Source organism: Pongo abelii, chromosome 4, assembly GCF_028885655.2.
Source record: "Pongo abelii isolate AG06213 chromosome 4, NHGRI_mPonAbe1-v2.0_pri, whole genome shotgun sequence".
In the NCBI taxonomy this organism is placed as follows: domain Eukaryota; kingdom Metazoa; phylum Chordata; class Mammalia; order Primates; family Hominidae; genus Pongo; species Pongo abelii.
This window is the reverse complement of record NC_071989.2, coordinates 171,143,976-171,171,492: the sequence shown is the minus strand read 5'-3', so window position 1 is coordinate 171,171,492 and position 27,517 is coordinate 171,143,976. Positions and strand designations below refer to the sequence as shown.

Sequence of the window (27,517 nt, the reverse complement as noted above, 5' to 3'; positions counted from 1 at the left end):
CAGTGTGTAAGTGTTCCCTATTCTCTGCAGGCTCATCAGTAACTATTTTTTGACTTATTTTATATCTATATATATTTTTATATATAGATATTTTTCACACTAGCCATTCTGACTGGTGTGAAATAATATCTCTCTGTAATTTTAATTTGCATGTCTCTGATGATAATGATGTGGAGCATTTGTCATATATTTGTTTGCTGCTTGTATGTCTTCTTTTGAAAAGTGTCTGTTTATGTCCTTTGCCCATTTTTTTAATGGGGTTGTTTTTCATTTGTTGGATTAAGTTACTCATAGATTCTGGATGTTAGAACTTTATCACATGAATAGTTTCCAAATATTTTCTTCCATTACATAGGCTATTTACTCTATTCCTTCTTGTTGCTATGCAGAAGCTCTTTGGTTTAAATAAGTCTCATTTGTCAATTTTCTTTTTTGTTGCAGTTGCTTCTGAGGACTTAGTCGTAAATTCTTTCCAAGACTAGTGTCTAAAATGTTGGTCTCCTGGATTTTCTCCTAGGATTCTTATATTTAGAATTCTTACATTTAAATATTTAATCCATCTAGAGTTACTTTTTGTATATAGTGAAAGGTAGGGGTCCAGTTACATTCTTCTGCATATGACTAGCCAGTTATCGCAGCATCATTTAGTCCTTTCCCCATTGCTTGGTTTTATCAACTTTGTTGGCTATAGGCATGTGGCTTTATTTCTCAGTTCTCTGTTCTGCTCCATTTTTCTATGTGTCTGTTTTTGTACCAGCACCATGATGTTTTGTTTATTGTAGCCTTATAGTATAGTTTGAAATCAAGTAATGTGACACTTCCAGCTTTTTCTTTTTGCTTAAAATTGCTTTGACTACACTTTGGGAGGCTAAGGTGGGTGGATCATGAGGTCAGGAGATTGAGACCCTCCTGGCCAACATGATGAAACCCTGTTTCTACTAAAAATACAAAAATTACTGGATATGGTGGTGCATGCCAGTAATCCCAGCTACCCAGGAGGCTGAGGCAGGAGAATTGCTTGAACCAGGAAGTTGGAGGTTGCAGTGAGCTGAGATTACGCCACTGCACTCCAGCCTGATGACAGAGTGAGACTCCATCTCCAAAAAGAAAAAAAAATGCTTTGATCACTCAGCCTCTTTTTCATTACATATGAATTTTAAAATAATTATTTCTAATTCTGTGAAAAATGACATTGGTAGTTTGATAGGAATAGCACTGAATGTGTAGACTGCATTTCCATTTGTTTGTGTCATCTGTGATTTCTTTCAGCAGTGTTTTGTAGTTCTACAAATTCTATGATTTTAGTAATAGTAGTACATAGTATTATGTAGTAATTCTATGATTTTTGTACATTGATTTTGTATCTTGAAACTGTCATTTATCAGTTCCAGGAGCCTTTGGCCATAGTCTTTAAGATTTTCTAGGTATGGAATCATATCATCAGCAAAGACGGATAGTTTGATTTTATCTTTCCCTATTTAGATGCCTTTTACCTCTTACACTTGTCTAATTGCTCTGGCTAGGATTTCCTGCTATGATTTATTGACTAAAACAAAATTGACTTTTGTGGGAATCTTATTAGGGAAAATTATCATACAAAACAAGTCAGTGCCCTGTGCTTGTCTCTGTATTCTCTTAGTTTGCACATAGCTTTGGTTAGTTTAGACTCCTTATATCCAAAATTAAGTGAATTAACATAATAAAACGTCTGCTGATAAATTATCCAATTTGCCAGTGTTTTATCATCGAACACAGTATTGTGGTAATTGCCACCTGTTTTGTATTTTTCATTCAGTAAAATACTGTTGAAACTTTCAGTCTTCGTATTTGTGAAGATGGTAAATAGTACACTACTATATTAAACAAACCAAATAGAATACTTTAAAAAGCAGTTAATTAGCATCATCTTGACAGGACAGAACACAGTAAATTCAGACATTGGAATTACATGTGTTAAAATCAATTCCTTTGGGTTAATACTTAAAAATATTTTAAGAAATAATGAAAGAGGCCGGGCGCGGTGGCTCACGTCTGTAATCCCAGCACTTTGGGAGGCCGAGGCGGGCAGATCACGAGGTCAGAAGATCGAGACCATCCTGGCTAACACGGTGAAACCCCGTCTCTACTAAAAATACAAAAAAAAAAAAAATTAGCCGGGCGTGGTGGCGGGCACCTTTAGTCCCAGCTACTCTGGAGGCTGAGGCAGGAGAATGACGTGAACCTGGGAGGCGGAGCTTGCAGTGAGCCGAGATCGCGCCACTGCACTCCAGCCTGGGTGACAGTGCGAGACTCCGTCTCAAAAAACAAAAAACAAAAACAAAAAACAAAACAAAACAAAAAAACAAAAAAAAAGAAATAGTGAAAGAACAAGTTAAGATTTGAGAGAGAAATCACAAAAGTCTGTTGTCACTCATAATATGCCAGCCTGAGGTTGTATTTCCAATGTTTCTTAAAGCAAAAAGAAAACACAAGCAGCAAGAAACAGAAAACGGAAACAAAACCATAAAATGGGAAATAGCTCAACACGTTTTGGTTTCTTTGATTTTTGATGTTTTGTTTTGTCTTTACTGCATAAAAAATAGTTGCATGCCTGAATTGTTCATACTGCTGCCAATTTTGTTGATACTATGCATTGTAGTTTTTCAAATCCTCACAATCAGCTTACTGGAGCCTTATCTAAGTGTAGTGGCAGACATAAATAGTTGTCCACCAAATATTCATACTTAATTCCACACATAATATGCAGCTGGGATTGGGCTGTGCCTGGCTAGCTAGGAGTTACATTTCCCATCCTTCCCCGCGTCTAGATGGGACTAATTCTTGCCTAAGGAATGTACGCTACTGCTATGTGTTTCACTTGAACAAAATGTTGGTTAATAAAATGAAACATGCCCTCTCTATACCCTTGCTCATACCCCATCTAATTGCCAGATACAAAAGATCCTAAGTTCCTAGAGAGAGTGAACCTGTAAGATGGAAGAACTCTAGGCTCCCGAATTACCAAATGGAGACTGGCCAGGAGCATCTGCACAGAAGTTATGTGAGCAGGAAATATACTTGTATGTATAAATTACTCAAATGTGGCAGCATATATCTTAAAGAAACTAGAACTACCTTGTGGTTATTAACACTAGTTTGAAGATTTTGAGTGTCCCCTGATAGCCAGAGTGAAATTATTTTTCTTTGTCAACAGGAAAGTATGATTACATACTAGAAAGAAGTTGTACTAACCACCACAGTTCTAGAGGTAGCATTATTTTAAATCACTTTTTCAATCATCAATCTAAGCTAAAATGTTTTGGCCTTGGATATATTACCAGCAGTTTATTGCCAACATGCGGAGAATAGAACAGAGTCAGGGGATGAGGAGTACCAGCCAATGACATTGCTTAAATTCCAAGATCCAGTTGTACCTAATGATAACTACAAATTCTTACATTCTCTTCCTCCTCCTCTCTGTTTCCCTGTTATTCTTCCTTTTCTTCTTCCTCTTATTTCCTAAGCTGGTTTGAGTAAAGCCAACTAACTTAAAGTATGCCAGGATATATGAAGACCTATAAATCAGGTAAAGGAGTTTAGCTTAGTTACAATTAGGCATGGAAAGCAAAACTCATTGCCACTTTAAAAAGAGGAATATTTAAATATACAATTAGGCCACTCAAGGAAATACCTATTATATATGAAGTCATCTTAGTAAAATATCCCAGCAAAAGTTTTGGAATTAGCAGAATGAACTTTTTATAAAAGTTGTTGAAGCATAGCAGTGCTTCACAGCAATACTTAGACTTATTAATAGTTACATAACACTGTATGCATGCTTTAATTAAAAGGTGAGTAAAATATAAGTGCTGAGGCATTTGTTTCATAAAATATAAATGAGTTACAGTCAAAAGCTTCTTTCATTCTTTTCCATTTTTTTAATGACCTACATATTATAAACCAAAAATATATTCCTCTTAGAACCTAAGCCTAATGGACAAAGTTTGACGAATTTATGTGGCATTTTACAGCTAACTTTTAATTATGACTCAAGCAGCAGTCATGAAAGATTGAAGACTAACGTATACAGCCTTAAGCCATACCATAATAGGTTCTTACAGAAAAAGCCAAACTTTGCTCAAAGAATCATGATGAATAACATTTCACACAAATTCAAACAGAAGAAAGCAAAAGCAAAACACTAATACCTTGAATGTGGCTGATGCCAAACTTTCTGTCATGGTAAATCACAGGCAGAAATCTGAGTAGCATGGGCACAGATTTTCCTAGCTAACTGAGTCTCGTCCTCCTGCTTCATAGAAAGCACTGATTTACCGAATTTTCAAGATGGTTTATTCAAAACCTATTTCAGATATAATTATCATCAAAGTCAGTACTTTAGGTATAAAGTCTATTGTATACAAACAATATTCACATGAGGGATTACAGACTGCTACATTTGGAACATTTACCTTATTGGTAAATTTCACTGGAACCACCTCAGCATTCAAATGTGATTTGAAGAACACCTTATTAAAGGCTCAGTCTTTAAGGAATCTTCCCCACCTCCATCCTTCAGCCTTGACAATGACTTTTCTCTATACTTATTTCCTAATTTTGACTTTGGTTCTAGTTTGTCTGTGTTCATATTCTTGAACTTTAGCTAGCAGAATAATCTTTGTAAGTCCAGGTACCCTCATGAGGTAGCCATTGGTTGTGCCATAGTCCACACTGAACACCTTTCCTCATCCCTGACTTATGGAACATTAATCCAGGCTCACAGTTTTCAAGGAGGAGCATTTGAGCAATTCCAGATGACTCTTAGATACAGAAACCAAACCAAAACTGGATTAGGTAACAAAGAAGAATCAGTGGCTTGCATATCTTAACAACACAAAGGAAGGTAGCATGGTTTTCCAGCAATGCCAGATACATGATCTCAGATGGCACTACCAGAACTCATTTACTTTATGTTTTATGACTTTCCTCCATTTTGGATGTACTTGGTCAATCTATTCCCACATGGAACACTCCAATACAGTATGGCTTATATGCAATCCTCTGAGCAGTCAGTCAGCATAAAAGAGTTTCAGAAGTAACAAATAATAGTTAACAGTTCCAGAAAAATGCAAGGATTGAGTTTCACTGTACTGGCTGACTTGAGCCATGTTCTCATCACACTGTGGCTAGAAGGGAGAACCTGCTGATTGGCCAGCACTGGCTCACATACTCATAATCAGAGCCAGAGTATTGACAATGAGAAATTAGTGGTTCCAAAAATTAAGGTCAGTGTGCTTTTATCAAAAGAAGGAAAAATGGATGAGGAGCAGGCAAGCAAATCAAAACAAAACTAATCAAATGTACTTTATGTATCCACTGTAATAGTATAAGGGCACACCTAACTACTCCTGTAATCAAAGAATTATTTCTTTTCAAAATGCTATACATGATCCCATCTAGAAATTGCAGCAACTGCAATGATTACAAATGGTAATAATTTGTGGAGCTCTATATCACATACAACATTTTCCTACCTGCAGTCTCTACGAACCTGGGATGATTAATCAAGATCTAAGTGTGTCTCTAAAGGGAAAATGATGATTGTATAGCTAATCCCATGAGAAGCATTTCTAGTTTCAATAGCCCAAGTAATCACAGTGTCATTTTCCCAAAATCAAAGAGCCTATCCATCAATAGTGAGCTGAAGCCAAACTCTTCCTGGGAGACTAAATGCAGGAAAGGAATTGATTTTGTTGGGTTTCCCATTAACATTAATTACTACTCTTTGATGTGACTCAAATGCTTCTTGACAAGGATATGATCTACTTGTGGCAAGAAACCATTCATATTCAACTGTAATTAAGCTTGTTTTTCTCTGAGCTGTATATACAGTGGTTACAAAAGTCCAGTCACACTACTTGAAAATGTGTCACCTGACTCATAGGGACAGATATTGATATGGAATAATACTTTATATTATTTATTTTTTATTGAGAAGACATTTGATAAACAATGCATAATTTAAGAACACTGAATGGCTTTTAATGGAATAAAGTTAGGACACTATCAAATGAGTGTCTTGGACCACTGTGATAGGATATGAAACAAACTAATGGGTACATAATATATAGTTTCAAAAGATCAGGGACCTTTGCTTTTTATCTATACTTATGATAACAATGCCTGGTAAATAATAGGCACTCAAAAATATTGGTGAACAAATAGATTACAGGGTAAAATAAAAGTAAAATTTTGAAGCAGTTCCAATTCTAAAACATATTGAATCTTGAGAAAAATTCAATTCCATCTACAATGAGAAAAAAAAGTAAATTAAATAGGTCATATAGCTAGAAGATCAATGAACTGAATCTGGCTATGTTTGATTCCAGAGTCCACTCTATAGTTTTAATTCATTTTTTGTTTGTTTTTATGTTTGAGGAGCATGAATTCTGCAGATAAACTGCAAGTTTAAAATGTAGGATCCTCAATTCACTATCAGTGTGACTTTGAGAAGGCAGTTGCTTAAATTCCTTGTTTAAATTTCAACATCTGGTAACTGGAAATAGTATGATGATTAAATACACTATTTTAAAAATGATTATAAGAGTGCTTTACCGGCAGAAAATTCTACATATTTTTGGTTAAGTAAGTTTCAAAAACAACTGTATTTTTCAGAATAGAAAACACAAAACAGCCAGTATTCTAAAAACAATTAATTTTATCAAACATCACCCATATGTATTTTAGTAGATTTTACTCTAAATTAATGAGAAAGATAGAAATACATAAAATATTTTATGATCCTCAAAGATCACACTGATCTATAACATAGCAGAAGTGTTAGAGGGCCTTAAAAGACATGGGCACATCTGGTCATGAATTGCTGCTCCCAATGGTAATTTATTTCAGTTACTGAAGAACTTCTTGGTATAGTTATTTACCTTCTTTGCATAATCTTAATTCAAATATAGTTCTCCACCATATTTCTTTGACATTGATGGTTACCTGATCAATTTTATCTGATTATTTGAGCCTTCTGTTCTGACGCTTATCCTCATCTTACCTTCTGTACTTCACTCACAGGCCGGCCTTACCCTGATATCAAAACCAGACAGGGACACAAGAAAAAGAGAAAGACAAGAAAAAGAGGAAGCCAATATCCCTAATGAAAAGAGATGCAAAAATATTTAACAAAATATTAAAAAACTGAGACAGGTGTGGTGGCTCATGCCTGTAATCCCAGCACTTTGGGAGGCAAGGCGGGTGGATCATCTAAGGTCAGGAGTTTGAGATCAGCCAGGCCAACATGGCAAAACCTCATCTCTACTAAAAATACAAAAAATAACCAGGAATGGTGGCGCATGCCTATAGTTCCAGCTCCTTGGGAGCCTGAGACAGAAGAATTGCTTGAACTGGGAGGCGGAGGTTGCAGTAAGCTGAGATCGCGCCAACTGCACTTCAGCCTGGATTACAGAGCCAGATTCTGTCTCAAAAAAAAAAAAGTAATAACAAAATGAATTCAACAACCCATTAAAAAGATTCACCATGAGGAACTGAAATTCATTGCAAGGAGGCGTCAACATACGCAAATCAATAAATGTGACAAATCAGATCAACAGAATCAAGATTAAAAACCATAATAGCTTTTCAATAGATGCTTAAAAAGCATTCAATAGGGCCAGGCATGGTGGCTCATGCTTGTAATCCCAGCACTTGGGAGGCCAAGGTGGGCAGATGACCTGAGGTCAGGAGTTCAAGACCAGCCTGACCAACATGGAGAACCCCATCTCTACTAAAAATAAATAAATAAATAAATACAAAATTAGCCAGGCATGGCAGAACATGTCTGTAATCCCAGCTACTTGGGAGGCTGAGGCAGGAGAATCGATTGAACCTGGGAGGGGGAGTTTGCGGTGAGCCGAGATGGCACCATTGCACTCCAGCCTGGGCAACAAGAGCGAAACTCCGTCTCAAAAAAATTGAAAGCTTTTTGACTAAGATTTGAAACTTCCACCACTTCTATTCAAAATAGTACTGGAAATCCTAGCCAGAGCAATCTGGCAAGATAAATAAATAAAAGCCATACGAATTCAAATTAAAGAAGTCAAATTATCGTTGCTTGCAAAGAACATGCTCTTATAGTTAGAAAAACCTAAATACTCTACCAAAATACTCAGAATTAATAAATTAATTTAATAAAGTTGCAGGATACAAAATCAACATACAAACTCAGTAGCATTCACATATGTTAACAGTGATCAACCTGCAAAAGAAATTAAGAAAGCAATCCCATTTACAACACCTACAAAAAACAAAAAACAAACAAACAAAAAACTTTGGAAAAAATTTAACCAAAATGTGAAAGATCTCTGCAAGGAAAGCTATAAAACACTGAGGAAAGAAATTGAAGAGCATACACAAAAAATGAAAAGATATCCCATGCTCATGGATTAAAAGAATTAACTTGTTAAAATTTCCATACTACTCGAACAAATCTACAGATTCAGTGTAATCCCCATCAAAATTTCAATGATTTTCTTCACAGAAAAAAAACCCTAATATTTGTACAGAGACACAAAAGTCCTTTAATAGTTAATCTCAAACAAAAAGAATATAGCTGGAGGGATCATACTACTTGATTTCAAATTTTACTACAAAGCTATAGTATTCAAATCAGCATGGTATTTGCATAAAAATAGACATATTGACCAATGGAACAGGATAGAGAATCAAGAAATAAATCCACCCACTTATAGTCAACTTATCTTTGACAAGCCACCAATAATATACATTGGGAAAATAACAGCATGTTTAATAAATGGTGCTGGGAAGACTGGACATCCACATGAAGAAGAATGAAACTATATCCCCATCTTTCACCACATGCAAAAAACCAACCCAAAATGGATTAAAGACTTAAATATAAGACATGAAAGATAAATATAAGACATAAAAGAAAACATTGGGGAAACACTTTAGGACATTGATCTGAGCAAAGATGATTTGGGTAAGACCTCAAAAGCGCAGGCAACAAAAACAAAAATAGACAAATGTGATTACATTAAGTTAAAAAGCTTCTGCTTTTTAAGGAAACAATTAATGAAGTGAAGAGCAACCTAAAGAATGTGAACACTATTTGCAAACTGTTCATCCAACAACAATATATTAGGAAAATATAAGAAGTTCAAATAACTCAATAGAAAACAAAGAAATAATCCAATTAAAAATGGGCACAAGGGCTGGGCATGGTGGCTCACTCCTGTAATACCAGCGCTTTGGGAGGCTGAGGCAGCTGGATCACAAGGTCAGGAGTTCAAGACCAGCCTGGCCAAAATGGTGAAATCCCATCTCTACTAAAAATACAAAAAATTACCTGGGTGTGGTGGCAGGTGCCTGTAAGGCAGCTACTCGGGAGGCTGAGGCAGAGAATTGCTTGAACCTGGGAGGTAGAGGTTGCAGTGAGCAGAGATCATGCCACTGTACTCCAGCCTGGACAACAGAGCCAGACTCCTTAAAAAAAAAAAAAGGCACAAGAATTGAATAGACATTTATCAAATGAAGACATATAAATGGCTGACCGGTATGTGAAAAAATGCTCAACATCACTAATCATCAGTGAAATACAAATCAAAGCCACAATGAAATATTATCTCACTTCAGTAGAATGGCTATTATCAAAAAGATGAAAAAACAACAAATGCTGTCGAGGATGCAGATAAAGGAGAACGCTCATATGTAAATTAGTATAGCCAGTATGAAAAGCAGCATGGAGGTTCTTCAAAAACTACAATTAGAACTACCATATAATTTGGATATTTGTCCCCTCAAAATCTCATGTTGAAATTGATCCCTGAATTTTGGAGGTAGGGCCTAATGTAAGGTGTTTGGGTCACAGGTGTGGATTACTCATGAAGGGCTTATAACATTGTAGTGGTAATAAGCGTGTTCCATTAGTTCACACAAGAGCCGGTTGTTTAAAGGAGTGTGGTACCCTTCTCTCTCGCTCTCTTGCTCCCTCTTTCGCCATGTGACATGACTGCTCCTATTCTACCTTCTTCCATGAGTAAAAGCTTTCTGAAGCCTCACCAGAAGCTGGGCAGATGTGGATGCCATGCCTGTACAGCCTGCAAAACCGTGAGGCAAATAAACCTCTTTTCTTTATAAATTACCCAGTCTCAGGTATTCCTTATAGCAATGCAAAACAGACTAAGATACATATGATACAACAATCCTATTGCTGGGTATTTACACAAAATAAAGGAAATCAGTGTTGTGAAAAGATATCTACACTTCTATGTTTATTGCAGCACTATTCACAATAACCAAGATATGGAGCCAAAACACATGTCCATCGGCAGATGAATGGATAAAGAAAATGTGGTATATAAATGCAACAGAATATTATTTGCCCGTATAAAATAATCAAATCCTGTTATTTGCATAAACAAGGATGAAACTGAAGGTCATTATGTTAAGAGAAATAAGCCAGGCACAGTAAGATAAATATGGCATGTTCTCTCACTCATGTGGAAGCTAAAAAAGTGGATCTCATGGAGGTAGAGAGTAAAATGGTGTTTACTAGAGGCCTGGAAGGGAAGGGGGTTTGAGGGCAGGGAATGAAAAGAAGTTGGTTAAAAGGTACAAACATGTAGTTAGAAGGAATAAGTTCAAGTATCATAGTACATTAGGGAAATTATAGTTAACAATAATGTATTGTATATTTCAAATTACAAAAGAAGAGAAGAATTTCAATGTTCCCAACACAAAGAAAGATAAACATTTGAGGTGAAGGATATCCTAAATACTATTATTTGATCATTATTATCCATCGTATACAGGTATCAAAATATCACAAGTGCCCCCAAAATATATACAACAATTATATATCAATAAAATTAAAAATACTCTACTCACATTTTTCAACTCCTCTGCTTAGTCACTTGCTCCATCTCATCTTTATTATGCCAAACAATTTAGATTTATAGCCTTTATTTGGCATTGGAGTCTCCCTTGTGTTTCTGAAGATTGATTAAGGTGCTCACCTGGGAAAAAGACAACGTGAATCTTGAATCTCACACTTTATCCCTGCAGGAAATTCGGCATTTCAGTCTTTCTTTAAATACCCCCTCACTAACATCTATAAATAAAAGACATTTAATTTGCCACTGATATGAACTATACCACCTACTCCCCACCTACCCCCTACCCCCTACACACATATCTTACATGGAAGATTCCACTTTAAGTAAACAAGTTCCACTATTTTGGAAATGTATGTTTTTAGAGGGGAAGAAGAAGGAGATATTTCTTCGATAATTCTGTGCTGAGAGATTGAAATAAGGGTTACCTGCTGCCTAGCATCCTACCTGCCAGTAGTTCTAGAACTACAAAAAATTCTAGAACTGTGCTTTCTAATATGGCAGACACGAATCACACATGGCCATTTTAATTAATGAAATTAGAAGAAAATTTAAAGTTCAAGTCTTCAGTCTCACTGCCCAATTACATTTATTCTTTACCCACGTGTGGCCAGTGACTAACATATTTGTTGCTGCAGCTTATAAAACACTTCTATTACTGCAGAAAGTTCTATTAAACAATCTTCAAAAGGATACGATTGTTGGAATTTTCAAATAGATGTTTTGAAGAGTTCAATCTTGCCCTGTAATTTCTATAAGACCTTGCATATGGAGATCACTCAAAAATTTTCAAAAGACAGACAAGCAGTTAACAAACATGAAAAATGCTCAACATCACTAAGCATCAGAGAAATGCAAATTAAAACCGCAATGAAATTCCATCTTACACCAGTCAGAATGGCTATCATTAACAATAATTTTTAATAATACTAATTCTGACTGTATATAAAAGTCAGAAAACAACAGGCTCTTCATAAAACTTATTTTATAAAGAGATCATATATAAAAAGTCAAAAAACAACAGAAGTTGTTGAGGCTGCAGAGAAAAAGGAATGCTTATATGCTGTTAGTGGAAATATAAATTAGTACAATCTTTAGGGAAAACAGTATGGAGATTTCTCAAAGCACTAAAAATAGAACTATCATTTAATTCAGCAATCCCACTACTGGGAAATATCCAAAAGAAAGAATTTATTATATCAATAAGATACCTGTACTGGTATGTTTATTGCAGTACTATTCACGACAGGAAAGATATAGAGTCAACCTGTGTCCATCAACAGAGGATTAGATAAAATGCAATATAGATATACCACGGAATACTACTCAGCCATAAAAAAAGAAAGAAATCATGTCCTTTGCAGCAACATGGATGGAACTAGAGGCCATTATCTTAAGTGAAATATTTCAGAAACAGAGAGTCAAATGCCACATGTGCTGCCTTATAAGTGGGAGCTAAACAGTGAGTACACATGGACACATAGATTAGAATAATGGACACTGGAGTCTGCAAAACATGGGGAGGTGGGAGGGGGTGAGGGTTAAAAAGTTACTTATTGAATACAATGTTCATGATTCGGGTGGTGGGTACAGTAAAAGCCCACAGTTCACCACTACACAACATATACATGTAAGAAACCTGCACTTGATAATCTCTTGGGAGCTCTATGGCCCTGCTCACCACCTAAGAAACCCGAATACTTATCCAGGTCACCCTAGGGGAAGCTACACTACCACAGCTGATGCTGTCTTGAAAACACCACCTCCTGGCTGGGGGCCAAACAAGACAAATCTAGCACACTAAACAAAACTACAATGAAGGACCCTCACAGAGTCCACTTCACTCTCCTGTTATCTCCACTAGAGCAGGTGTTGGTATCCACAGCTGAGAGACCTGAAGATGGATCACAACACAGGACTCTTTGCAGATACTCCCTAGTACCAGATTGGAGCCTGGTAGCTCCACTGGGTGGCTAGACCCAGAAAATAAATAACAATCACTGCAGTTTGGCTCTCAGGAAGCCACATCCCAAGAGAAAAGGGAGAGCACCACATCAAGGGAGCATCCTGCAAGACAAAGAATATGAACAACGGCACTTAAGTCCAGATCTTCCCTCTGATATAGTCTACCCAAATGAGAAGGAACCAGAAAAACAATTTGGTAATATGACAAAACAAGGTTCTTTAACACCCCCAAAACCACACTAGATCACCAGCAATGGACCCAAACCAAGAAGAAATCTCTGAGTTGCCAGAAAAAGAATTCAGAATGTTGATTATTAAGCTATTCAAACAGGCACCACGGAAAGGTGAATACCAATATAAAGAAATTTAAAAAAAAAATGGTACAGGAAGTGGATGGAAAAATCTCCAGAGAAATAGATAACATAAATAAAAAGTAATCACAACTTCTGAAAATGAAGAACACACTTAGAGAAATGCAAAATACCTTGAAAAATCTCAGCAATAGAATTGAACAAGGAGAAGAAAGAACTTCTCTTGAAGTTCTTTGAGTTTGAAGACAAAGCTTTTGAATTAACCCTATCCAACAAAGACAGATAAAAAAATAATTTAAAAAATGAAAAAAGCCTCCAAGAAGCTTGGGATTATGTTAAATGACCAAACCTAAGAATAATTGGTGTTCCTGAGGAAGAAGAGAAATCTAAAATTTTGGAAAGCATATTCGAGGGAATAATTGAGGAAAACTTCCCTGGCCTTGCTAAAGACCTAGACATCTAAATACAAGAAGCTCAAAGAACACCTGGAAAATTCATCACAAAAAGATAATCCCTCAGGTACATTGTCATCAGGTTATCTAAATTTAAGAGGAAGCAAAGAATCTTAAAAGCTATGAGGCAGGCCGGGCATGGTGGCTCATGTCTGTAATCCCAGCACTTTGGGAGGCCGAGGTGGGTGGATCACGAGGTCAGGAGATCGAGACCATCCTGGTTAACACTGTGAAACCCCGTCTCTACTGAAAATACAAAAAATCAGCTGGGCGTGGTGGTGGGCGCCTGTAGTCCCAGCTACTTGGGAGGGTGAGGCAGGAGAATGGCGTGAACCCAGGAGGCGGAGCTTGCAGTGAGCTGAGATCGTGCCACTGCACTCCAGCCTGGGCGACAGAGTGAGACTCCGTCTCAAAAAAAATAATAAATAAAAAAAAATAAAGCTATGAGGCAAATACATCAGGTAAACTATAAAGGAAAACCTAACAGATAAACAGCAGATTTCTCATCAGAAACTCTGCAAGCTAGAAGAGATTACGGTCCTATCCTTAGCCCTCTTAAACAAAACAATTACCAGCCAAGAATTTCATATCTGGTGAAACTAAGCATCGTGAATGAAGAAAATATACAGTCTTTTTCAGGCAAATGCTGAGAGAATTTGCCACCACCAAGCCAGCAATACAAGAACTGCTGAATGGAACTCTATATCTTGAAACAAACCCTTGGAATATACCAAAATAGAACCATCTTAAAACATAAATCTCACAGGGCCTATAAAATAATAACACAATGGGAAAAAAGGGTATTCAGGCAAAACTAGAATGTTGAATAGAATAGTACCTCACTTCTCAATATTAACAATGAATGTAAATGGCCTAAATGCTTCACTTAAAAGATACGGAATGGCAAAATGGAAAAGAATTCACCAACCAAAAATCTGCTGTCTTCCGGAGATTCACCTAACACATAAGGACTCACATAAACTTAAGGTAAAGGACTGGAAAAAGATATTCCACGCAAATGGACACCAAAAGTGAGCAGGAGTAGCTATTCTTATATCAGACAAAACAGACTTTAAAGCAACAACACTTAAAAAAGGCAAAGAGGGACATTATATAATAATAAAAGGGCCAGTCCAACAGGAAACTATCACAATCCTAAATATGTATGCACCTAACACTGGAGTTCCAAAATTTATGAAGCAATTATCACTAGACCCGAAAAATGAGATAGACAGCAACACAATAATAATGGGGGACTTCAATACTCCACTGACAGCACTAGACAGGTCATCAAGACAAAAAGTCAACAAAGAAACAATAGACACCAACTATACCCTAGAACAAATGGACTTAATACATTCTATTAATCAGCATATGAAACATTCTCCAATATAGAACATATTATAGGTCACAAAAACAAGCCTCAATACATTTAAGAACATTGAAATTATATCAAGTACTCTCTCACACCACAGTGGAATAAAATTGAAAATAGACTCCAAAAAGATGCTCAAAACCATGTAAATACATGGAAATTAAATGAACTGCTCCTGCATGATGGTTGGGTCAACAATTAAGATGAAAATTTTAAAAATTATTTGAACTGAATTACAGTGACACAAACTATCAAAACGTATGGGATACAGCAAAAGGAGTGCTAAGAGGAAAGTTGACAGCATTGAATGCCTACATAATAAATTCTGAAAGAGCACAAATAGACAATCTAAGATCATGCCTCAAGGAACTAGAGAAATAAGAAAATACCAAATCCAAACCCAACAACAAAAAAAGAAATAGCAAAGATTGAAACAACAACAAAAGATAAATGAAACTGAAAGCTGGTTTTTTGAAAAGATATACAAAATTGATAGACCATTAGTGAGATTAACCAAGAAAAGAAGAGAGAAGATCCAAATAAAAAATGAAACTGTAGATATTACAATTAATCCTACAGGAATATGAAAGATAATTCAAGGCCACTGTGAACACCTTATGCACATAAACTAGAAAACCTAGAAGAGATAGATAAATTCCTGGAAATATAATCATAAATTAAACCAGGAAAAAATAGAAACTCTGAGCAGACCAATAACAACCAGCCAGATTGAAACAGAAATTAAAAAATATTGCCCACAAAAAAAAATTCCAGGACTAGATGGATTCACAGCTGAATTCTAACAAACTTTCAAAGAAGAATTGGTACCAACCTATTGGAACACTATTCCAAATGTTAGAGAAGGAGGGAATCCTCCCTAAATCATTCTATGAAGCCAGTATCACACTAATACCCAAACATAACAAAGGAAAGGAAAGAAAAGGAAACGACATAACAAAAAAAGAAAATTACAGACCAATATCCCTGATCAACATAGATGTGAAAATCCTCAACAAAATCTAGCTAATTGAAACCAAAAGCATATGAAAAAGATAATTCACAATGATCAAGAGGGTTTCATATCAGGGATGTAGGGATGATTTAGCAAGTCAATAAATGTGATACACCACATAAACAGAATTGAAACAAAAATCACATGATCCTTTTAATAGATGCAGAAAAAGCATTTGACAAAATCCAGTATTCCTTTGTGACTAAAACCCTCAGCAAAATCAGCATAGAAGGAACATGCCATAAGGTAATAAAACAAACCCATAACCAACATAATACTGAATGGAGAAAAGTTAAAATCATTCCCCTTGAGAAGTGGAACAATGCAAGGATGCCCATTTTCACCACTTCTATTCAACATAGTACTGGAAGTCCTAGCCAGAGCAATCAGACACAAGAAAGAAATAAAAGGCATCCAAATTGGCAAACAGGAAGTCAGACTGTCTATGCTCACGAATATATGATCATACCTAGAAAGCCCTAATGACTCCCCAAAAAGCTCCTGGAACTAACAAATGAATTCAGTAAAGTTTCAGGATACAAAATTAATGTACACAAATCAGTAATACTGCTATATACCAACAATAACCAAGCTGAGAATCAAATCACAAAGTCAGCCCCTTTTACAATAGCTGCAAAAAAATAAAAATAAAAACATAAAACTTAGGAATATACCTAACCAAGGACATGAAAGACCTCTACAAGGAAAACTATAAAACACTGCTGAAAGAAATCACAGATGACACACACACACACACACAAAAACAGAAACACATCCCATGCCCATGGATGGCAGAATCAACATTGTGAAAATGACCAGACAGCCAAAAGCAATCTACGACTTCAATGCAATCCCCATCAAAATACCACCATCATTCTTCACAGAACCAGAAAAAAAAAATACTAAAATTTATATGGAACCAAAAAAGAGCCCGCATAGCTAAAGCAAGACTAAGCAAAAATAACAAATCTGGAAGCATCACATTACCCAACTTCAAACTATACTACTACCAAAAAAGAGCCCACATAGCTAAAGCTAGACTAAGCAAAAAGAAAAGAAAAATCTGGAAGCATCACATTACCTGATTTCAAGTTACACTATAAGGTCATAGTCACCAAAACAGCATGGTACTAGTATGAAAATAGGCACATAGACCAATAGAACAGAACAAAGAACCCAGACATAAATGCAAATATAGCCAATTGATATTTGACAAAGCAAACAAAAACATAAAGTGGGGAAAGAACACCCTATTCAACAAATGGTGCTGGGATAATTGGCAAGCCATATGTGGAAGAATGAAACTGGACCCTCATCTCTCACCTTATACAAAAATAAACTGAAAATGCATCAAAGACTTAAATCTAAGACCCAAAATCATAAAAATCATAGAGGATAACATCAGAAAAAAACTCTTCTAGACATTGGCTTATGCAAAGACTTTATGACCAAGAACCCAAAAGCAAATGCAAAATAAACAAATAAATAAAGATGAATAGATGGGACTTAATTAAGCTAAAAAGCTTCTGCACAGTAGTAATCAAAACAGACAACCCATGGAGTGGGAGAAGGTTTTCACAAATTAAGCAACTGACAAAGCATTAATATCCAAGGACCTACAAGAAACTCAAACAAATCAGCAAGTATAAAACAAACAATCCCATCAAGTGGGCTAGGGAAATGAATAGAAAATTATCAAAGGAAGATATACAAATGCACAACAAACATATGAAGGAAAGCTCACCATCCCTATTTATCAGGGAAATGCAAATCAAAACCACAATGTGATACCACATTACTCCTACAAGAATGGCCATAATCAAAAAAATTAAAAAATAATAGATGTTGGCATAAATGTGGGGAAAAGGGAACACTTTTACACTGCTGATGAGAATGTAAACTAGTACAACCACTATGAAAAACAGTGTGGAGATTCCTTAAAGAACTAAAAGGAGATCTACCAGTTGATCCAGCAAACCCACTACTGGGCATCTACCCAGAAGCAAAGAAGTTATTATATGAAAAAGTCACTTGCACATGCATGTTTATAGCAGCATAATTCTCAACTGAAAATATATGGAATCAGCCCAAATGCCCACAAATCACTGAGTGGATAAAGAAAATATGGCATATACATACCATGGCATACTATTAAGCCACGAAAAATAACAAAATAATGGCATTCACAGCAACCTGGATAGAATTGGGGACCATTATTCTAAGTGAAGTAACTCAGGAATGGAAATCCAAATATCATATATTCTCACTCATACATGGGAGCACTCCTACATGGTGCAGGGTGCACCTAAATCTCAGAAATCACCATTAAAGAACTTATCCGTGTAACAAAACACCACCTGTTCCCCAAAAACCTATTGAAATAAAAATTAAAAGAAAAACCTGCACATGTACCTCCTAAACATATAAACTTAAACTGCATTTTTTTAAAAAGTGAATATTTAGAAAACCCCACAGTCTCAGTCCAAAATCTCCTTAAGCTGGTAAGCAACTTTAGCAAAGTCTCAGGATACAAAGTAAATGTGCAAAAATCACAAGCATTCCCATACACCAATAATAGACAAACAGACAAATCACGAGTGAACTCCCATTCACAATTGCTATGGAGAGAATAAAATACCTAGGAATACAACTTACAAGGGATGTGAAGGACCTCTTCAAGGAGAACTACAAATTACTGGTCAAGGAAATAAAAGAAGACACAAACAAAATAAAAAACATGCTTATTCATAGGAAGACCCAGTATTGTGAAAATGGCCATACTGCCCAAGGTAATTCAATGCTATCCCCATCAAGCTACCATTGACTTTCTTCACAGAATTAGAAAAAACTACTTTAAATTTCATATGGGACCAAAAAAGAGCCTGCATAGCCAAGACAATCCTAAGCAAAAAGAACAAAGCTGGAGACATCATGCTACCTGACTTCAAACTATACTACAAGGCTACAGCAACAAAAACAGCATGGTACTGGCACCAAAACAGATACATAGACCAATGGAACAGAACAGAGGTCTCAGAAATAACATCACGCATCTATAACCACCTGATATGTGACAAACCCAACAAAAACAAGCAATAAGGAAAGGATTCCCTATTTAACAAATGGTGTTGGGAAACTGGCTAGCCATATGCAGAACACAAATCAGACCCCTTCCTTACACCTTATACAAAAATCAACGAAGATGGATTAAAGACTTAAACGTAAGACCTCAAACTATAAAACTCCTAGAAGAAAACCTAGGCAACACAATTCAGGACATAGACATGGGCAAAGACTTCATGACACCAAAACACCAAAAGCAATGGCAACAAAAGCCAAAATTGATAAATGGGATCTAATTAAACTAAAGAGCTTCTGCACAGCAAAAGAAACTAAAGAGTGAACAGGCAACCTACAGAATGGGAGAAAATGTTTGCAATCTATCCATCTGACAAAGGGCTAATATCCACAATCTACAAAGAACTGAAACAAGTTTACAAGAAAAAAAACAACCCCATCAAAAAGTGGACAAAGGATACAAACAGATACTTCTCAAAAGAAGACATCTATGTAGCCAACAAACATGAAAAAAAGCTCATCATCACTGGTCAATAGAGAAATGCAAATCAAAACCACAGTAAGATACCATCTCATGCCAGTTAGAATGGCAATCATTAAAAAGTCAGGAAACAACAGATGCTGCAGAGGATGTGGAGAAATACGAACGCTTTTACATGGTCAGTGGGAGTGTAAATTAGTTCAACCATTGTGGAAGACAGTGCGGCGATTCCGCAAGGATCTAGAACCAGAAATACCATTTGACCCAGCAATCCCATTACTGGGTATATACCCAAAGGATTATAAATCATTCTGCTATAAAGACACATGCACACATATGTTTACTGCAGCACTATTCACAATAGCAAAGACTTGGAACCAACCCAAATGCCAATCAATGATAGACTGGATAAAGAAAATGTGGCACATATATACCATGGAATACTATGTAGCCATAAAAAAGTATGAGTCCATGTCATTTGCAGCAACATGGATGAATCTGAAAACCATCATTCTCAGCAAAGTAACACAAGAACAGAAAACCAAATACTGCATATTCTAACTAATAAGTGGGAGTTGAACGATGAGAACACATGGACACAGGGAGGGGAACATCACATACCGGGGCCTTTTGGGGCATGGGGCGCTAGGGGAGGGATAGCATTAGGAGAAATACCTAATGTAGATGATGAGTTGATGGGTGCAGCAAACCACCATGGCACGTGTATACCCATGAAACAAACCTGCACGCTCTGCACATGTACCCCAGAACTTAAAGTATAATAATAATTAAAAAAAGAGAGAATAAAATGGATTTTATCTTAGTTTTTACTCTATCACTATTGCTCAAGGTTTGGCAGAAAAACAGAACAGCTATGCAAATATTGAAGAATAATGGGAAATTTGCATTGGAGTATTCTGATAATAAGTACATACATATAGATGATAGAAAAATAGATTTTTTTTGCATTCTACAATAATATGTGTAACTGTACCATTTCTGCAATTTCCATTTTCTAGTATTTTTCAAACTGCAGATTGTGACCTATTAGTGGGTCATGAAATCAATTTTAGTTAGTAATTATTATTTTTACAAAGTTGGCCAGGAGTACTGGCTCATGCCTGTAGTCCTAGAACCCTGAGGGTGGGAGGATTGTTTGAGTCCAGGAGTTCAGAGTTACAGTGAGCTGTGATAACACCACTGCACTACAGTCTGGCCTGGGCCTGGGCAACAGAGCGGGACTCAGTCTTTTAAAAAAAAAATAAAATCACATCAAAGAAAGATAAGAAGAGTGCATCACACACAGATAGACAGAACATTGTTTCATTAAACTTCTGTCTTAGTTTTACAACATTGAGTCATAATATAAAATGACTGCTTACTGTGGGTCATATTTAAAGTTATTTAAAAGAAATTATAGAAATAGCTAACATAATTGGTGTCTCTGCAAGTGTTAATTTAACATTTTATTTCTCAGCTTTCAGAGAGAATGCAGTGTGTCTGTTTCCAGGGAATTAGAGTTTTAGAGCTATTTTTGTAACTATCTTAGGCCTATACAAGTTATTTATGCAAACTAATGGGGAAAAGCTACACATCTTGCAACTTTGTATTCTTTGCAATGAATAAATTATTAAATTCCTCAGCAATTTGAATATTACTGGATTTCTGTGACATTTAAGCACCCTAAACCTTTCTCTATTATTTCTCTTTCTGCATCTTTAAATTTTCTCTTTCTCTCTTTCTCTGTCTCTATTTCTTTGTCTCTCTGTCTCAGCTCTGTGGTCACCCAGGCAAGTAATGGGACCTTGCCTCTCAACCCAACAACAACAGTCTCTGATACTGTGGAATCTCACCTCCCACCCCAAATTCCAAATTCATGTTGAAGCCCTAATCTCTGTATCTTAGAATATGACTGTATTCAGAGATAGTCTTTAACAAGGTAATTAAGTTAAAATGGCATCACTAAGTTGGTTCTAATCTAATACAACTAGTACTCTTATAATAAGGGAAAATCATGACACAGACACATAAACAGAAAAGACCATGTGAGGACACAGGGAGAGAACAGCCATCTAGAAGTGAAAAAGAGGTCGCAGAAGAAACGAACCCAGCTGACACCTTTATCGCAGGTTCCCAGCCTTTAGAATTGTGAGAAAATCATTTCTGTTGTTAAAGTCATCCATTCTGAGGTACTTTATTATGGAAGCACAAAGAAAACTAATACAGTTTCCATATTACTCACATTTTATTTTTTTTCTCCTGTCTTAAGGGAATGTATAAACGTGTTTTCACCAAAGTTCTTTAGTTTCAAGCAGCCAAATTTGTTCTGCTCAACTAAGTAAACAATTTTCTAGGCCAGATGCAGTGGTTCATGCCTGTAATCCCAGCACTTTGGGAGGCCAAGGCGGGTGAATCACTTGAGGTCAGAAGTTCGAGACCTGCCTGGCCAGCATGTTGAAACTATCTCTACTAAAAATACAATAATTAGCCAGGCGTGGTGGCAGACACCTGTAATTCCAGCTACTCGGGAGACTGAAGGAAGAGAATCACTTGAACCCTGATGGTGGAGGTTGCGATGAGACACAGCACTCCAGTCTGGGCAACAGAGTGAGACCCTGTCTCAAAAAAAATAAAAAATAAAAAATAAATAAATAAATAAATAAATAAACAAACAATTTTCTGGAGGATATGAAATAACTCCACACATCAAAGAAAATGTTACAGAACCAGGCATCAAACAGGACAGGAACCAATGAAGCTATTTGGACGTGGGAAACCAAGATTAAAGGAGACTCATAACTATTTTCAGCTTTTGTGTATATTCTAGGGAAAGGATATTATTTGTCCTGGTTTACATGAAGTATCTATCCTCTGAGAGAAGTACAATGAATTTGATTGACAGTTCCGCCTAGATTCTATCTAATAAGAAATGTATGGTCTCCCAAATAAAATCAGAGTTGTACTAGAAGAAGAGAAAATGGAAGATAGGGCCACATAGCAGATTTGTGCTACACTTTGGGTTTAAATAGTTTACACTGACCATTAACAACTTTAGGTCACATCATGTTGGTTATATCAAAATATGATATTACTTATAATAAAAACTATATATAATATATATATATATATATATATGTCAAATGGATTCAAAATAACTTTTGACTATCATGGCTTCAAGTTTTCTATGAGCCAAACTAAACTTTTTGGAATAAGTACAAGAAAAAATAAATATTTCATAAAAATATTTCAACACAGCCAATTTATCCTAGATATCTTAAGGTATTTAAAAAACTTTAAACAGCCATTTTCATTACTTTATATTATTCTTAAGAATATAATAATACAAGACCAAAATATTTGAAGATTATCATCTGTGAAAAGAAAATATAACAAGACTTAGAGTTTTATTTTTCAAATTTTCTACTGGAAATTATGGTGACAGTATCATCTATTTTAACGAATTCAACTACTTCCCGTGGCCCAGAAAAAAACATAACATACATATTTTCCCAAAGGCACTCTAAGTTGAAGTAGTCTTCCTATCAACATCTGTTATTTGGTTTATTTTCTGCCTTGACCTAACAAGCAGTCATGAGACTGTTAACTGACTTGCAATGCAGTTACTGTCTGCCATTTTGAAATGACTGGAGTACCAATGCTTAGCTGCCATCCAGTGAAGCCTGATTTTTCTAATTCAATTAACTGGAAAGTGGTACATTAAAAGATATGAAGGTAAAAAAAAATCTAAGTGATACCAAGATAAAATATCTATTTTTTCCAAGGAGCTTATAATTCAACAAGAAGATAGGCATATTAATGAAATATAACAATATTACATGAGAAATAATCCAATGGGTTCTAGATGTTCATTTTTTATGGGAACATAAAAGAAAGAGAACAAAGTCCTTTGAGGCAAAGGTGAGAACTTTAAAAAAAAAATTGGACTAAGGCTTAGTCAGCACAGTATGAATTCAAAATAATTTTGTATATATAATTAAAGTTCAAAGTGATTATTCACATTGAGTTTTTAAAATGTCTTATTGCTCAAAAATGTTTGAATAATTAATTAGATTTTCATTTTATATAGGACATTAAAAACATATTAAAAACTGAAATGGTAAGTGCTATGTGTAACATTAGACTTAGGGTTTTAGCAAACTAAAACACAGGACATCCAGTTAAATTTGTCTTTTAGATAAGTTATGAATAATAGATTTAGTGTAACTATGTCCCACATAATACTTGGAACATACTAATACTAAAAGGTATTATTAATTTTTTATTTGAAATGCAATTTTCACTGAATTCTCTAGCATATCTGGAATTCTATGCAGAATAAAAAAAAATAGAGAGTAGCCTTGGGATGTGAAGAGAAAATAAAAGCTGTAAGGAAATAAAAACCAGCGTGTGTGTGCCAGGGGTGGGGTGGGGGAATTACCAGAGAGAAGTTTTTCATGAGAGTAATATTATTTAGTATCTAAAGATGTTTTAAAGAAGGTTTGTTAACATCTACAGGTAAAATGGGGTATTTTATGCCACACATTATATAAATGCTCTTTTTATGACAAACTTCAGGGAGAGTGAAGTTCTGTGTACAGATTTACAAAACCAACCCAACTGTGGCTTGTCATTTGCAAAAATCCTAACTGATTTTATTCCAAATTCTTCTGTGATTCTGTTGACTGCTTACTCTTTGAAATACTGGAGTGTTTTATGTAGACTAGAATTTCTGGTTGTACTAATTCAAGAGTAATTATGACCTTGAGAATCGTATCTCTAACTCGCACTAGGACTTGAATTTGATGATCAAGTCTTGAAAGTTTTCCTGGTAGAATTAGGAAAGCTGATGGGCTTGTCATTCTGTCAGAACAAACATGGTCCTGTGCATTATATCTGAATTTAAACCAGTTTTACACTGATGTCTTTAGTAATAAGGTAAATGAAAAAACTAATAATAACTTTTCTATGGTACTTTATTTAACTTAGTGTCATTGCTTTGGATATACACCATAAATTATAACTTAACAATAAAACGACTTCAGATTAACTCAAAACTAATTTGTGTGTGAACTATGTGAGTAAAAAGGGCTGCAGGCAAATTTTTGCATTTGTTTTGCCCAGTGCTCAACTGGGAACTCTTTAAAATAGGAAAGACTGAAAACCCTGTTTCCATACACCAAGATATCTGCTCAATATCTGCTCAGGGAGGCCTGTAATTGTATGTTCTTTTCAGGTGAAGTATTTTACATCTACTCTGTTAGGCTTAAACCTCATTAATAGCATAGGATAATTTAAAGGTAACTTTTAATTTACTTTGAGAAATACTGCATAAATTGACACTATGCAAATGGTGGAAGAAAAAGTTCTCCTAAACCTGAAGTTTCTTATATACTATTTTTAATCACTATAAATGACACACCTCCAAATTCGTTTCTGAAAAGCTTGTTGGGAAACAGTTTTATCACGATCATAATTTAAAGCAGTACCTATTTTATTTTCTACCACGACTTTTTAGAAGAGAAAGTGGAAGTAGGCAAAAGAAAATTATATCACCAAACAACTTACATAGTATCATGGTGGTTTTTTTTTTTTTTACTAGAAAGGAACTCAAAAATCATTTTTCTATTCATTCATTCAAAAATATATACTGAGTACGCTCTTAGTCAGTTCAGGGTGCTATAAGAAAATACCACAGCCTGGGTGGCCTAAACAACAGACATTTATTTCCCACAGTTCTAGAGGCTGTGAAGTTTTGGATCAAGGTGTCGACAAATTTGATTTTTGGTGACAGGCCTCTTCCTGCCTTATAGATGGTCTACCATTTTGCTGATTGCTTAAAGGAGTTATTGCTGATTGCTTGTAGAACAAGCTCTCTGGTCTAAGTCCCATCCTGAGAATCTCACCTTAACGACCTCATCTAAATCCAACTACCTTCCAAAGCTCTCACCCCTCGTCACTTGGGAGGGCCTAGAAGCAAGAGTGCTCCAGTAGGAAAGAGCATGCCTAACATCTATATCTTGGTTTAAAATGCTGATATTCAATGGAAGGAACCAGAGCTCCTTACAGAAATGGTTGATTCTAAGACTAAGACAGAAAATATAAAATATGAGGCTGAAACATCTTGTAGTGCCAGAAAGTAAGGAAGTACCTAAAAAAAAATTATGGGAGTATATCAAAAGACATAGGAGCCAATAAAATAAATATGGTAATGGATTATAACCCAAAGTATAATAAATATCTGTGAGCCTATACAAATATAAATAAATAATTGAATAAATTACTGAGAGTATAGATAAATTTTCTGTGTAGAAAAATCCCAAATGATGTTTGTAGACACTATGTTCTGAAGAAGGTGGAACATCTCTCCACTCCCTAAATTTGGGCTTTGCATAGCAACTTCCTTCCAAAGACGACAAAACAGAAATGAGAAAAAAAAGAGTAATTTTGCAATGGAGAAACTTGACAGACACTGCTTCACCCAGCTGATCAAGACCAGCATCAGCAGTGACAAGCCATGTTAATAGTGTACACCGTTCATGTGCTGTGATAAGAATAGCACATTACCTGTGCTCTCCCTCCTCCAAATCCACAACTCTCCTCCAATCCTGTGAAAAATATTAGACAAATATCATTCAGAAAACACTCTACAAAATATTTTACCAGTATTACTCAAAATTGTCAAAATTATCAAAAACAAGGAAAGTTTGAGAAACTTCATGGCCAAGACGAGCTTAAGGAAACACAAGGACTAAATGTAATTTGATATCTTGGCTGGGTCCAAGAACAGAAAAAGGACATTAGGTAAAGAGTAGGTGAAATAAATTTTAGTTAATAATATATGAATATTATTTTCATTGTAACAAATATTACAATGAATACATATTGATTATTATGTTAATAATAGGGAAAACTGGGTGTGGTGTATTTGGAAATTCTATCTTTAAAATTTTTCTATAAATCTAAAAGTATTCTAAAAATAATAGTTGTTTTAAAAAAGAAGCTCTGTCTTTGTAAAGACTATCTGTGGGAAGATAAGCATTGATAAAAATAAAATATATGGTATAAGATGGTGATAAATACTGTAAGGAAAAATAAAAGAGTCAAAAGGAATAGAAAATGTTGGCCAGAGTAGAGGTAAAGGGTTTGCCTCATAACTTACTCAATACACGGATAGAACCAAGGTTTAAAGGATGATCTTAATATGCCAGGCTTCTAGTGATGATTGACATATACAACAAAAGAAAAAGAATAAGATTAGTCTTTGGAGATTTCAGGGTGTCTTAGTCCATTTGTGCTGCTATAACAAAATACCATAGACAGACTTGATGGCTTATAAACAACAGAAATCCATTATTCACAGTTCTGGAGGTGGGGAATTTCAAGATTAAGGTACCAATAGATATGATGTCTGGTAATGACCCACTTTCTGGGTCATACATGGCTGTCTTTCACTCTGTCCTTCATGGTGCAAGGGAAAAAGGATTCCTCTAGCCTCTTTTATAAGATCATTAATCCATTTGATAAAGACATCACTCTCATGAACTAATCACTTCCCAAAGATTCCACCTCCTAATACCATCACCCTGGGGGGTAGGATTTCAACATATGAATTTTGAGGGAATACAAGCATTCAGACTGTAATACAGATAACATTAGTTATACCCTAGAAGGAGAAAGAGAAGTGGAAGCCTTTCCAAGGACATGCAGAACCATCTGGGATCTCCTTCATTCCTGAGGATGCTATGTGGAGCTTTGGGACTTGCTCTTGGTATGTGGAGAAGACAGAGAAGATCAGTGCAACTTCTTCCCTTTATAAATAAGAAATCTGAGAGCTAGAAACTCAAAATAATTGTCTCATGTTCCATACCAAGCTATTTACAAATTTTGGATCAGCACCACGTTTCTAGATACCTAAACTGAAACAGTTTCTTCTAGACCAAATTGC

The 27,517-nt window shown here is 35.6% G+C and overlaps 1 long non-coding RNA gene across 2 annotated transcripts in view; it reads right to left on the bottom strand.

Moving 5' to 3' along the window:
* Window positions 1-11,356, bottom strand: part of LOC129059606 (uncharacterized) — a 104,229-nt gene extending 92,873 nt beyond the window's left edge. Inside the window, exons 1-3 of one of the 2 annotated variants that reach the window (XR_008525609.1) lie at window positions 11,206-11,353; window positions 10,894-11,021; window positions 9,353-9,489 (exon numbers count right to left, since the gene is read on the bottom strand). This is a non-coding gene — a long non-coding RNA (uncharacterized LOC129059606). Of the gene's footprint in view, window positions 1-9,352; window positions 9,490-10,893; window positions 11,022-11,205 lie in introns of both variants that reach the window. The other variant, XR_008525608.2, reaches the window with a different exon arrangement.
* Between the last annotated feature and the right edge of the window lie 16,161 nt (window positions 11,357-27,517).